General features: G+C 37.8%; 1 protein-coding gene across 3 annotated transcripts in view; it reads right to left on the reverse strand.

Annotated features, from left to right (window-relative positions):
- tbl1xr1a (TBL1X/Y related 1a) overlaps positions 1-15,415 on the reverse strand; it is an 80,604-nt gene that overhangs the window by 29,402 nt on the left and 35,787 nt on the right. For all 3 annotated transcript variants that reach the window (XM_089124915.1, XM_089124916.1, XM_089124917.1), the window contains exon 2: positions 3,124-3,178. The gene's annotated coding sequence lies outside the window, so the exon portion shown is untranslated. The remainder of the gene's footprint in view (positions 1-3,123; positions 3,179-15,415) is intronic.

Genomic DNA, 15,415 nt, shown 5'->3' on the forward strand with positions numbered 1-15,415 from the left:
CCGTTAGTTGCAGCCCTAATCAAATCCCTATAACACATTTGCACAGACAGAGATCGACTAGTCCTACACTTCTTTGGAGTCCAACTGCTCCCATTAGTAGTCGCTACTCATTTGCATGAAGTTGACCTCTACTCAATGCGGTCACTTGTTCCCCCTGGAAATTGCCAGCTCTCATTGAAAATGAATGAAATCCGGTTGCGTTGGCACGGTGAATCGCTGTTAGTGTGAACCTCTCTTTTGGCAGATGTGTTGCATCTTGAGCTGTTTTTGACTCTCATGCCATGAGCCATGTTAAGACTGCATGTCAAATATAAAACTGTTAAAACACATCCCGATCAGTCACGTTGGACAACAGAACCCAAAACCAGCCAAATTATAGTTAAGTGGTAGCGGCGTGGACACTGTCAATGGAGAGACAGAAATCCTTCAGATTTCATTTAGAAGCATATCACAAGAAAAAAAAATATATCTTTTCAAAATCAATTTGTGTTTTGAAGATGAACGAAAGTCTAACGGGTTTGGAACAACATGAGGGTGAGAAAATGATGACAGAATTTTCACTAACCATTGAACTAACCATTTAGCTCTATAATAAATACATCAGACTTGTATAAAAACACTACATTAATAGGTATTACAGGCCCATTTCATTACATTTTTGCAGTTCCTACAACATTTTTTTTTTTTACTTGAAAGCAGCACTTGGTTTACATTGTTTTGTTGATGTTTTCTTGTTAAGTGCCAGTTCTGGATTCAGCAATAAGCATTGTATCTGCGTTTTAATCATGTTAATGGGATACTCCACCCAAAAATTTAAATTCTGTCATCATTTACTTAGCCTCAAGTTGTTGCAAATCTGTATGAGTTTCTTTCTTCTGCTGAAAACAAAGGAAGATTGACTACCATAGTAGAAAAAAAAAATACTGTGGAAGTCAATGGTGCCAAAGTTTCAATCATTCTTCAAAATATCATCCTTTGTGTTCAGCTAAAGAAAGAAACTCATACAGGTTTGCAACAACCTAAAGGCGAGTAAATGATGACAGAATGACATTTTTGGGTGGAGTATCCCTTTAAGTATTGTCACAATTCTCACTTAACAAACTGTGAAAGAAAGTAAATGAGGCTTTGTTTTTATAAAGGCAGTGAGTCTTAAAGCATCAACTAGGTGCCCTTTTCATGGTCAAACCTCTAAAGGATTAAACAGTTGAAACATCCCAGACACCGATAAGCCTAACTTTGTTTTGATTTCTAAAGCTGGTGCAGTAACCATGCAGGGTACTTTTTTGCCCAAAGCCAAAACATAGAAATTGAATATTGTTGAACAGCCCAAATCCTGAAATTGTGGACATTGATTACAAGATGGATGCAGGCTACAATAAAGCAAACTCCTCTGGCTCCAATCCTACGCTGCACATTCACAACTCGAAACAGATGCATAATCTTTGCTTTGAAAGCACAAAGCTTGACTTTCATTACTTTTCAGATATTTTCAGATAAACGTCTGAGAACCACATGACAAATATGTCCAAAAATGGGTATGATACTACGCAAAAGCCTTGTGAATCATCCACACTGCCAGTCCAAAAGTATTTTTTCTTAGTCCATCATGTTGTAAAAGTCCTGAAACAAATACAGAAGTTAAGAGGCTTATTAGAGGCCTCTTTTTTCATCCGTTCTCCAACAGCTTAGAGACAAACCAATCTCCACCTCAAGACTAGCCACTCTCATAGCATTTATTGCGGTTCAACATAGAATTTAGTGATTTCATAATGAACCATAATAAGACCAAAAGAATAAACTATTACACTTCCAAACTTGCTTTAGCGTACATTGGTTGAACTTATTTGAGTCCATCCTGCTCAGAATACAGTTCAGAATGCAGCTTGGTTTTGAAAGTGCTCAAACTCATGCACCTTGATCCCTAAAACAATACACCCTGTTGAAGAGGAATTACCCAGAGAATAGTCAACAGACAACTGCAACTCTTGTGAAGGGTTTAGGGGGAAGGGGTGGTCCTGACTTGAAGGGGTCCTGATTTGACAGGTTGGACTGACACTACCAGACTAAATTACAGGTTTAAAAAAAAATCAGCTTTAAAAAAGGCAGTCAAAACTGCTGACCCTTAAGTGACAAGCACTCAGTTAGCTCAAGAACTCGCATTAATTAGCATAATTATTTCTCAAACTATACATGGAAAGCTCCAAAATCATATTGTTAAGGAAACACATACCAAGTAGAAGATTTCTGAAACAATATAAATAAACAGTAATTAACGATGCACAAATAGCCCAGACATATCTTCATGATGATTCCATACCGTTTTCAACACTAAAATCAATATTTTTAAAAGCTAAATTTGAGAAAAATTAAAGTTTGACTGAATAGCTTTTGTAACTTTAACAATTAGTCATCTTTATTTAATTTATACAGTGAAGATTATATGCAATATTGTTTTACATTTGATTACTGTATTTAATTTCTGTACCTGAAAACTACTGTTAGATATCTAAATAACCTGAAAATCACTGTTACTTTTATTTATCAGTTTAAATATTACTTAAGATTTAAAATAAATACTGAAAACTGAAATCAGTTGTTTAAATGTTACTTTAAATAAGTCAATTAAATGATAAATAAAAAATAAAATACAAAACATTTAGAAAATGTATATTTTATTAAATTTGATTTTGTTATTAAATAATTTTGAGATTTGCTAATGATTATTATCATTAAATTATTATTGTTTTTAAAGACTGAATTTAAATTAGCGTTAAATGATGGCAAAGATAATCTAAATGTTAGAAAGTGGAAATATCAACTGGTACTATTTAAACAGCAAAGTACATGGCACCGTATACTGTGTTATAACTGCTTATACTGCTATAACTGTATAGTATTTGGTACAATATCGCTGTGCTTAACTAAATGACTTTTCCACAAACAGTGGAGACATTTCGGTTATTTTAGACATGAAATATAGGAATCACTGTCAGAGTTAACCTTCAGGCATCCCATGATTCAATTACAGCTCGTCAATGATCCTGAGACCACGTGTGTGCGGGACTCAAGGTGCCTTGTTGTTGACCAAAAAGTAAAGAACAAGAAAGCTATTTCTTGGCTTACCATGTGATCAGTTCTTGCTCCGATGTGAACCTAGCAGCGGAGGAGTCTCTACAGTCTGGACAGAAAGAAAACACAGAACACAAACTGTTAACTTGGTGAAATGAGGGGTCAATAAATAAATCATGTTTTGATGATTTCCATGTTTTTTTTCTTCCCCCAAATGCAGAAGATACAATAAAAACAATGCTATTTCAATATCTGTGGGTACATCATCCCATCAACAATAATGCTGTAAAAATAATAAATAAATAAAAGACCACAGATCAGAAATGACCCACACGTGTAAGCAGGAAAAAAGCACATTAATTCCGATATTCTCGGATCAGTTTCAGGCCTCATTCATGTGGAAGTAAATTGGATGTGAATCAGATACATGCATTTGTGTCTACCATATACCATATAAAAAAACAAATCCGATAGTCAACAAATCTGAACTGGACATAAAGACCTACAGTGTAAATGCGGCCTTAGATATCTGTGACGAACAAAAATCTGTCTGCATGCTAGAAGTGCATTGGTAATTTTCACATCCTGCAATTCTTCTTCGATCTGGAAGTTGTTTGAAAAATGAAGGCATAGCAAATCTTTGCAAAAACAACCTCTATTCCTAATTCCTTGCCATTTGTTGACATGCTGTGCACAATTTTTGTGAGACTTCAGGGGCGGCCCCTGATGTATAAACGTTGCGTACTACGCACAAAATGGGCATAGAAATATGCGTACGCATTTTTCCACACACATATCGGGATTTATAAAAAAATAAACTTGGCGTAAATAAGTGCGCACCGTAAGTGTGCTCTTGGCGGTGCGTACGCACTCTTTTACAAGAGTATGTGTTTTGGCGACACTGATGGTGAGCTGGAGTTAAATGTATCAATTAAATCAATTAAAAATACTATTTGGCCAGTGGAAAAGATTGAGAAAATCTTTCTCTGAAATGTATTTAACACTATTTGATTTATTTATTCAAAAACAAGGCTACTAAAAAAAATAGGCTACTAAAAAAATATATGTTTGTAATAATGTGACGGCACATCCGCATTTCATATTTAACTAACGTCTTACCGTTAAACATGGTATCACGTGGATGAATAATCATATGCAAATGATATGCGGATGAGGATATGCATAGTAAAACTAGGCGTTGTAATCTCCATATATGGTTATTTCGGGGAGGAGACGCACGTGCGCGCATTCTTCCGCTGACTGGGATTTATAAAGTGAATTTTGCGCAGGTTCTGGCGTACGTATGGTTTTATAAATCTGAAAACTTTTGTTCGTACGCACACTTTAAGGAAGAAATCTGCGCTGTTTTATACATGAGGCCCCAGGACCGCAGCTTCAGAAAAACAACCCTGAATTTAATACAGAACCTATGATTAGTTGAGAAAAATGTGCAACGACGGCAAAAAAAGATAAAGGCCCAGTTCACCTCATGTATTTTTCTGTATTGTAATTTTTGAACAGATACATTTTTTTTTTCAGAATTACTACTAGGTGTGAGTTATGCTAAAAAAAATAATAAAAAAAATCTTAGTCACCTCTTCTCTGACAAGTATTTCACAGCTGACATAAAAAAAAATCCTATTCAGTGATTTTTTACAGTGTTTCTGTGTTGACTAATCTTGTGCGATGTCCTAACAGCCGGGATTGGCACACAACGTATCCACGTCCGCTAATGTCCAATTCACTACCTAATGACTCCTTTTCACCATTCATTAGAATGAATCGGTTCAAACAACTGATCTGTCCAACACTGAACTCACGAGATGTCGCGGTTTGGTGCGTAACAAATCATTTACTCACCTTTCTCATTTCAGAGGTGTTCTAAGTATGCTTACCCCATTTAGCAAAAGTAGTCAGTCAGATTTAGCCTTAAAAATCCACAGTATTTTCAGGTTATTTATATTGACAATGTGTAGTAAATTAAATTACCCATAAAATAATTTAGTTTAGACTGGATTGAGGTGAAAACAGAAAGCACACAGCAAGTTGTCGTTAGCTAGCTGCTAATTTTATTATATTGTATATGGTAGAAAATTAGACTATTATTTAGAATAAAATTTAATATTGACATTATAATATACCAAAATAATTATCAGGCTTAGCAAAGAAGGATCTTAAAAAGCTATAAAACCATTGAAAAAAGCAGCTTTTTTTTTGCAAAGAGGGCAAGAAAGGATGACAGTGATGATGACAGGTAATGTGCGTCTGATAACTATAACCTACAACAGCCACAGTCCGGAAGAAAAGGGGGTCGAAAAAAATAATAATAATAATAATAATTAGCAATCATGAGTAGGCTAAACAATGAGGAACAAAAGAAACACACCATGGTAAGAGATCATACATAATTTGAGAAATCAAAATAATTGTTTTATTGCATTTATTTTACATTTATTGTCAACATTCGGCTCGCAGAATACGTGGGTATGGTAATTTTTAGTGTGTGTGTGTGAGAAAATGACCATGTCTGTCAGCCACCACAAAAAAACACTTTTGACCAAGGAAAAACCCTGCCTTTGCCAAATCACATGAGGTTTCATTCCATTTTTGTCAGCACTTCCCAGAGATGATCTGGTGCAATTATGGTGAAAATCGGACAAACCGTCTAGGACTAGTTTGCAAAAGTAGGTTTTTTGGACAAAATGGCGTACATATTTTTATCATGGAAAATGACGTCATAGGTTGCGATCGCATCGTCATAAGCTAAGGAATCGGAGGGAAAAAATAATTTTGTTGATAGGCCTTGCGATTCAAAAGATATTAACATCATTTGAGTAAAACTTTGGACAGGTGGTGGCACTAGAGGCAATGAGTTAGAGAGACACCAAAATTGGTGTATTTAATGTTGGGACTGTTCTATATCAGAATGTCGAACCAAAAAAAAAAAACTTTCCCGTAAACGGTTCGTTAGGCTGCCATAGACGCCCTGTCAGAAGAAGCAGCAGCAAGAGAAATGGAAGAATAATAAGAAGAACGGGAACAATAAGTGCACATTTAATGCTGGGCCCCTAATAATCAAACTATAAGCAACAGCAGAAAAATACAAAGAGCAAAAATTTAAATAAAATAAACAGTGCTTTTCAAATTATTTAAGCATTTAAAAGTAGTTTTAAGGTACAGAAATTAAATACAGTAATCAAATGTAAAATAACACTGTATATAACGTTCACTGTATTAAATAAAGATTAATCATTAAAGTTACAAAAGCTATTCAGTCAAGAGCATTGAGTGATTTCCACATCTTTTGTTGTACTGAAAAAATATTATTAGACAATATTTTTATTATTATCATTATAACATTAAACATTCTCATACTCAAATCGTGTTCTTCTAATTATTCTGAGGTAAATCCAAGGTAAACAGCACAGCACAATGAAAAGCAGAGCAAGGCTGAACTCGCGGATTCTTTATTTAAAGGTGATAAGGGCGTTTGCGTTCCTACACGTGGATCATTTGAATTTGAACAGCTTGTGCGTGTGTGGGTTAGTGCTAATCAACACAAGCTGAAGAAACAGTGTTGGTTTCATACGAATTACTTAAACAGAGAGTATTTGTTTAATATTAGAATTACACCGGCGTGATTGCCAACCCCAGTGGGTTAAAAAAGGCATTGCTATCTCAAAAAACATCAAAGACAGAAAACAATTTTTGGCAAAATATAGGAAGTTGTGTGTGGAGTAATGAATCACAATGAAACACAAGTTGCATGGTGATGCTCCAGAGTGCTCCGAAAATTTGCTGAGAAATACAATAATAAATGCCGCTCTACCACAGTGAAGTATAGAGAAAGGTGTCGTGTGAAACAGTTTTTTTTTCTGCTGGTTTTGGTGACCTACTTCACTGTGAAAAGTGAAAGTCATTTAATGCTTTGTACAGGAGAACATTACAGAATGGCTTGCTTCCCACAAATGAAAATTATCTTAAATTATAGATGATATTTTTCAACAAGACAATTCTCCAGGCCAAAAGACAACCAAGAAGTGTCTTGAGAACAAGTCCATCAAGCTCATGTTTTGGCCTAGTCAGAGTCCAGATTTGAACCCTATAGTGAATATCTGGTCTAACATAAAACTGAAACAAACTGGGACATTTTTTAACTATCATGAATGTTTGAAGCCATTAACATTGAGTGAAACAACATTGATGCTTCTTCCAGTAGAAAGCTGTTTAAAAGTTTAAACATTTAAAGAAAACAAAGGTAAAGGCTATTCAGTTACTTTATAGTTCAGTTACAGTATTTTCTGTATAAGACCATTAAAAATGTTGGCCCAATACTGTAGGCCTATCTAATCAGCCATTTGTGGGTACTGGGATGCTGCAGAACTATGGCGTCATTTTCCTGTCAAATGTCGAGAGCGCACTATTGTAGTGCAAAAGTACATTTATATAATGCGCGAGCACGAATCTCTGCTCGCGCGTGCGCTCTCAGATACACGCTGCTCTTGTAAGACTAGGTCTATTTTCTCTGGGCTCGCTCAGAGAATCGTGCACTTAAAGCGTGTTCAGTCCAATCGTGAATCTCTCCTCTTCCCCTGCTAACAATTTTAGGTTATAGGTAACGTTTTCATAACGTTCCCATTAAGTTATGAAAACGTTATTTCTGAATGTTGTAAGAAGACATTGTATTAACGTTCTTGCTTGGTTATAAGAATGTTATTAGAACGTTAAGAAATAACAATTTTAGGTTACACTGGACGCTATTTTATTCTACAATATTAACTAATGACAATAAAATAGACCATCCTAATGCTACGTTCACACCGGACGCGAATCGCGCGTCAAATTCGTGTTTCAAGAGCGAAACTGGCGCGCGTAAAGTTTGAAGCGAAATTTACGGGCGTGACGCGCATCACAATCAAAATCCGTTGGCGGCCATTGTTTTTATGTCGACCGAGCATTCATCAAGAGTTACCGCTCTGTATTTACTCTGGAAAGCAGAACAGCGGCGTGGGGATCATCGTCGACGTATATTTGTGTCCACCGGACCCTTCGAAGCCGAACCGTTTGGCGAGTTTCACCATTTGCTCGCTCCAAGAGCTGCGCTGGATGACGGCCGCTGTCAGCGGTACTTCCGCCTGTCACGCGCCCAGTTTGATGACCTGTTGTCCCGCATCTGAGCGAGGATCACCCTCGCCCTCATCCATCTAATATAGCTGTCATTTATTTTTGTTTTGATGATAAATAGAGCCAGCCTTCAAAAGTTATTAACCTGTCCTGTGATTTTTTTCTCTCTCTCACGTCCAGACATGAATTTATGCACATATGTTGATTGTCTTTACAACATAATACTATTTCTAGATATGGAATGAATAACATTCAATACAAAATGAACATGTCTCCTATATAGAAATAATGTTTTAAGTGATGAAACATTTGCTTTGTTGTGCATAATCCCACCATGCATTTAGTCATATTAACAAAATAATTTACTGAAGCATCCAGACACTTCACCACGTGAGCAAGCAGCTAGGCTCCTGATTGGTTAACGGGGCGCGAATTCACGCCAAAGTTCAGATTTTTCAACTCGGGCGGCAGACGCGAATTCGCGTCAAACGCGTGAATGCACAACGCTCAATTCGCGCCATTCGCGCCAACCGGACGCGCGAATGAGGCGTATTCGCGTCTTCCGCGCCGCGCTCCACGCCTCATTCGCGCCGCAGGAATTTTTCACGCGCGTAAAGCGTCTTTGCATTGACTTAATATTGAAATCATTCGCGCCTGACGCCCTATTCGCGTCCGGTGTGAACGTAGCATAAGTCAATTTATTGCAGTAATTCCTCTCTTAACAAGTAGAAAATGCTTTGAACATCTGATGCATGGAAAAAAAAAACATAAACCGGATAACCGGCTTAATTTTGAAAAAAAAAAAAAAAGTGATATAAATTTTTGGTCAAACCGCCCAGCACAACTTGAGATCATCTATGGCTCTTTAAAATGACGTCATGGCTTCACAGGAAGAATCCACAGTTGTGAACTGACAGGTCTATAGTATTTCTTTGTAAAAAATGTTAATTAGTTTGCACACAAACTAAGCAATTCTGCTGTCAAATGTTTTGGTTACATTCTGATCAGTGAATTAAATACAACAAAACGACTCCTTCGAATGTACAGTGCTACAAATGGAATATAAAACTGTTTTTATCCACTGGGTGAATTCTCAAAATAATTATTGTGAAACTTACATTTTAAACACATTTTCTCTAAGACAATCACAAGTGTCTTGGCAACATTAGAGAATGTTCTCTCTCATCCCCGCGCTGTGGGATCTGGATTGATTAGAAACATGTCTAAAAGGATTCCTCTATCAAAGTCTGTTACTACCACCCATTTACAACGGTCAGGCCGATGCGTATGACAGCGTCTCCATTTACTTTCTGGCTAGACTATCATTACAGCATATTTTTCTCATGCAGCATCATTTCACCATGGAGATGCCCTTTCCTGAACCTTGACTCTCACCCTTTTAGCGGTCCGGACTCGAGCCCGGTGAGAGCGGTGGAGCAGAATGAGAGAAAGAGTTTAATTGGGTCATCTGAGACCGTCAGAAGAGACGTGTGGGACTGATGAAGGTCAATGGAGGCAAAACAACGATAAGGTTGCATGCGCTAAAAACTGCTTGTCGGAGGGAAAAAGAGTCTGCGGAGGCACAATGGTCGAGAGGCCAGAGAAGCAAACAAAGGCCACAAAAGAGAGCCGAGGACATAATTATTGCAACTAATTAGACACAACGTGTGAAATTATATCAAAGAGTGTTCGCTGCAACAAAAAACTGAAAATGACACCTTGCAAGTTTTGCTTGTATTTAAGAGTTAAATTGGTGGTTTTTATTTATTAAAATTAGGTGCACATGGGAGTGAATTATGATACATGATTGAACTAGTGAACCCTATGTATAGCGACATCAGAATAAAGTTGCACAACTGTACTCTTAAATAAAAACATTAGCATAAAAGCTTTAGGAGTTGACTTGACTGTCAGAATTAGAATCTGGCAGCTTACTGACTAAAGATTATTGATTTTCTGCGTTATACCAACACATGAACACTTGATTGGAAATATACGACCCGTGTTCACACTCCATTTCATGCACATGCTAATGCTTGCAATGATTTTGCACTGGGGAAATACTAAACTATAGCCGATCTCAATCAGATACCTTGTTTACTAGGGAACTGAGCCATTTGGATTAGCCTGAGGAAGATACTGGATCTTGGAGCACGATAAGTCAAATCACTATTCTGTTTAAGGAAGCCGCTCACAGAATATATTGTTTTTTTTTTCCAGACCATGAGTTGGTGTTGGGTGCAGGAAAGCAGGAGAAATACAGCTGCCCTGGATTTTTCAAGATAAAGAGATGCTGTTGACATACATATTATTTTACAGACTAAACAAAATAAACAATCATGTCAGAATATTGGCTGTTAGCCTGTGAATGAGCTGTGATGGTGCGGTGGCACTAGTGATACTCCACAATGGTGCAGGGTTTGTTATTTTCTTAAAGGGGTCATATAATGGTACATGCACTTTTTCAAGTTGATTATAGTGAAATGTGTGTCGGAAATGCCTGTACACAACCATCATATAATGATAAAAATCTATCCAGTGTTTTTGTTTTCCTCATTATATGTTTTCCCCTGCCTCAAATCGAGCCGTTCGATTTTGTGCCATCACTAAATCGGACGTCCCTCCCACGATTGTTGATTGACAGCAGTGTTTCAACACACATTCGCCCTGAGCGAGCTGTCATCATAGTTGGTCATTGTTGATACGCTGGAGCAGAATGGTGTCTAAGTGACTGTGGTGTTCTGTTCTTGGGTGTAATAAATAGGGTTGGGAATCGTGAGAAATTTTCCGGTTCCGGTTCCGCCAAACGATTCCGGTTCCGGTTCCCATTCAATTAAAAATATTAGTAAGAGAAAAATCCACAATCCTTTTTGTGTTTATTTCTTATAGTACATGACAAATTAGTTTAACAGACTGGTAATGTAAACAAACTCAAAATATTATTAAGCAATCTTTGCAAAAAAAAATTATATATAAAGGAAATTAAAAAATTCTGCATTCTCTATAATAATTTAGACCTCTCCTTTATTGTATCTCCAACAGTGAAGAATACCCTCTCAGAAGGAATAGTATATGCTTTAACACACATATGTGTGTAGAACAGATTATTTTTTAAAACGGTTTGAATGATTGATTCATAAAGACTTTACTTAGTTATTTCATTACTGGATAAATCGGCGCTCTAGCAGTTAATAAACAGAACTGCATGCGTCTTGCGGAAGAACATTGTTGCCGGAGCTACTTCTCTCTGTTTATGTCCATGACGAGTCACGCAGGCATTGGGCTACTCCGCAGCAGCTGCGATCCGCCAGCCAGTCTAAAGAAGTCCGAGTATTAACGCTTATTACAGGCTTTACGTAGTGATTCAAGATAAGACAAAAACACGGTTTGAAAAAAAAACATTATGATGCACTCGCTCATTGTATATATTTTGTAAATTCTGAACACAAAAAATATACGGACTGCATCTGTTTTGACCACTACCGTTAATGTTTACTCAAACTATAATCTCACTAATTCTGTAACGGAAATCATTTGAATATGTGAAACAAATAAATATTGAGACTGTGTGATTGTAAAGCAGTTTCATATCGACAACTGCTCTCTCTCTCTCTCAGCGCAAACAGATTTGAATGTAGGCTAGAGAGTGACTCGGCGGTCGGGGCGCGCGCAGCGTGCGTGTGTCTGTGTGTGACAAATGCAGCGCGTGTGAGAGCAAATCGCAACTTCAGTGGTGAAGTTTTTGTCATTTAGGAATAAGACGGCGTCTTCTACTCCCAGCACTTCGCCCACATGATGATATCGCATCGGCATCAGAACCGTTTTCGGAACCGAAACTTAGGAATTTTGCACGGTTGCGGTATTTTTTCAAAAACACAACCGGTTCTGGAAAAGAACCGGTTCTCGGTTCCCAACCCTAGTAATAAACAGTCATTTTGATTCCGAATTTTCCTCACAAGCAAAGACAATGCTTTTGATTTGCGAATCCGTTTTTCGTTTTGAATCTCCGGAGGGCGTTTTAGTGTAGACGGAACAAAACGGAGGACTTCAGAAACGCTGACGCAGAGGCCCACGCTCGGCTCTATGATTGGGTGTCATCAGTCATGGCGTATCCTTGCCTGATTTGCCTGGCACGCGCATGCCCAGAGTTGGTGAATGGTCACGTGATCGGCGTTTTCAGTCGTTTTAATGTGGACGAAGATCATTTCTAATATGCAGATAAAACGCCGGTGTGGCTGAGATTGTATTTGTTTTAATTCTCCTTTTAATTCTCGTTTTAAACGAAAACGCAGTAGTGTGGACGGGGCATGAGTAGCTGAGGGATGTATTCCGTCAAAATGACTGACACACGGCTAGGGGTCACGTGACTGGGAGATCCTTATAGAAATCATGTTAGAAATCATAGGTTATAGATTACTTGAGCAGAATCTAGAACTAGATGTGCCAACTATTTTATCATGGATAAACTAAACCTGTGCTGGAAGAACACCTTCCTGCAGAGTTTAGTTTAACCTTGCTCTAACACACAAGTCTGACAGTTTCTAGTAATACTGAAGACCTTGTTTAGCCAGTTCAAGTGCATTTAATTAGGGTTAGAATAAAACTTTGTTGGATGGCGTCCTTCCAAGAGCAGAATTTTACACCCTTGATTCGACTTTAAACCTATTTTTGCTTTAGCTGTAGAATTTGTTTGTGGTTAAAACTTAAGGTGATACATAAAAGACAACTTCTTAGAGAGACTTTTCAGCTTAGCATCTCTCCAATAAGTTGCATCTCTAAATCTATACCCTTTAAAGTATCATCAGAGCAGCCATTAAAGCACCACTAGGCATGTGATCAGCTAAAGATAAAAAAAAAGAAGGAAAACCCATTTGATCCCTGGCTAGCATGTCCCACATATGGTGCTGCACTCAGTGGCCCTCATTTATCAAAAGTGCGTACACCACATTTCCAGCGTACACCTCGCGTACACTCAAAACCACGGTGAGTTTGAGATTTATCAATACGGACGTTGGCGTACGGCACGCTCGAATCCTACACCAGCTCAGGAGGTGGTGTACGCACGTTTTGAGTTAGTGAGGAAATGCGCAGAAAAATTCCTAACACCACAAAACTTCAATGTTTAATTTGTGTGACTTTACCAAAGCATTTGATTTGTAAGCATATATTCCTTCAGTTGCGAGCCCACTTTACCCTGACGTTTCAGGATTATCCCCGGCAGGTTCGCACGGACTGGGTTCGGTAGCCTAATGAAAGGCTTTCAATTACCAAAAAAATAATTCAGACTGACAAAATAATAAAAAATACATTCTTCTTCTTTTAAATGATAATAATAATAGAAATAATAATAACGACATCCTTCTTCTAAATAACAATAAGCATCATTAATGCAAATCATAATAATAGAAAGAATACTATTACAAATTGTCATGCAATTATTAATGTGAATGAATGGTACTTCACATCACATCATCATCATCACTATTATACATGTGACGTGATTCGAAATTGAATGCTAATTTCAAAAGACGTGCTGTAAGATAATGCATTGTGATAGGTCATTTCGGCTCCACGTCGGAGAAGTTTCTCTTCTTTGCCGTCTTCCGTGTGTCCATGGCGTAAAATAAGGGCGTGGGGGAAGCGGAGACTTGAATATTTAGGGGCGTGTTATTCTAATGACGATCGTTTTCGGCCGCGGGATTTATCAAGGGCAGGCATTGTGTACACCTGGATTTCAAAGGTACGCACATCTTCATAAATCAGGCAGTGAGAGGAGTGTAAGCATAATCTTACACCAAAATATACACCCGTTTCTACGCAAGATTGATAAATGAGGGCAAGTGTGCTGTCAGAGGTAATCAGTCCATGAAAAAAATTATTCAAAAATGTAACATTTTTCATTTCATGATTTCAATCATAATATACAGTAACGAAAAAAAAAAAACACACATTTTGTTAAATATTTCACCACCTTTCAACAATAACTGTCAGACTGAAAGAAAATTGACAGAAAAGCTAATCATTCAGAGAAACGAAGACTAGTTAATTATGAAAATATGTCGATTACCAAAATCCTTAAAATTCCTTAAATCCTTAAAGGCTGGCCCCTCCCCTTACAATATAGCACATTCGCATCAGATCACCGTTCAATCGTGAGCTACTGTCAGTACTATTAGTTACTACAGACTAGTTTGCTAGCTAACTAGCTATGCCTTCGTCAAGTGTCCTTATTTCATTTTTCAAAAAATTATCACATCAAGAAGAGGTGGATTCATTATGTAAAGAGCCACCTTGATGGAGAACTGAGGATCACTGCTAAAACCCGCCTCTGTAGTCATTTTACACGGATAGTTTTATAAACCTCCGTCAGAGACAACTGGGATTCACTGATAATCCGCTGTTACTGGTGAATGGGGCCGAACCGACTATCTCCCGCCTCGGCCTTCATCTCCCTGTCCCGAAAGCAGTATCATCTAATGTCACCGTCTGCAGCTTTCCCGCGAGTGGGAGTGGTTTCAGCGCAGCCAGCAGACATGCATCGAGCGGTTGACAGCAGAGAATCTGCTAATTTTTTCAAGATTTTGATAGCTTATTTTATTTACTTAGCCGGATTTTTTTATCATTCAAATTTGGCTGGGTGGCTAATTAGACATTTTTCTGTCATGTGACAAACTCAGAACACATACCCAATTTTGACTTTACAGGGACTTTAAAGGCCCACTGAAGTAGAGCCTGACCGATAAAGGATTTTGAAGGTTGTCACAACAGAACAGACTCATGAGAGTTGCATTAGCTAGTTTTGTGGTTAGCTAGTCTATGATGAGCCATAATTTAGCAATGGATAACGTCATACTGCAAATTGTACATTATCATATAACAGGCCAAGGAGAGATGATATGTCTCATTGCTATAACTGTCACGCGCCATTAAAGAAATACTTCAGTCACATTGTCAAAAGTTAAAAGGATAGTCAGTCAACTACACTGTAACAACGGAACGTAACTATTACTAGCTAATTCCGCTTCACTCTCGGCTTATTTAAAAGCAGCAAAACTGGACATGATGGTCACAAATTTTGTCATGCTTATTTGAGTTAAGAGAACTGATGGGGATGATCTTTTAATATTCAAGCAATGTATGTATGTATGTCAACGTAAGTCAACGAGTGTTGCCCAACAGGGATGGTGTAGAGTGCCCTCTGGTGGACAAACTATACAACTCC

This window comes from Pimephales promelas, chromosome 21 (assembly GCF_988280905.1).
Source record: "Pimephales promelas chromosome 21, fPimPro1.hap1.1, whole genome shotgun sequence".
Lineage (NCBI taxonomy): Eukaryota > Metazoa > Chordata > Actinopteri > Cypriniformes > Leuciscidae > Pimephales > Pimephales promelas.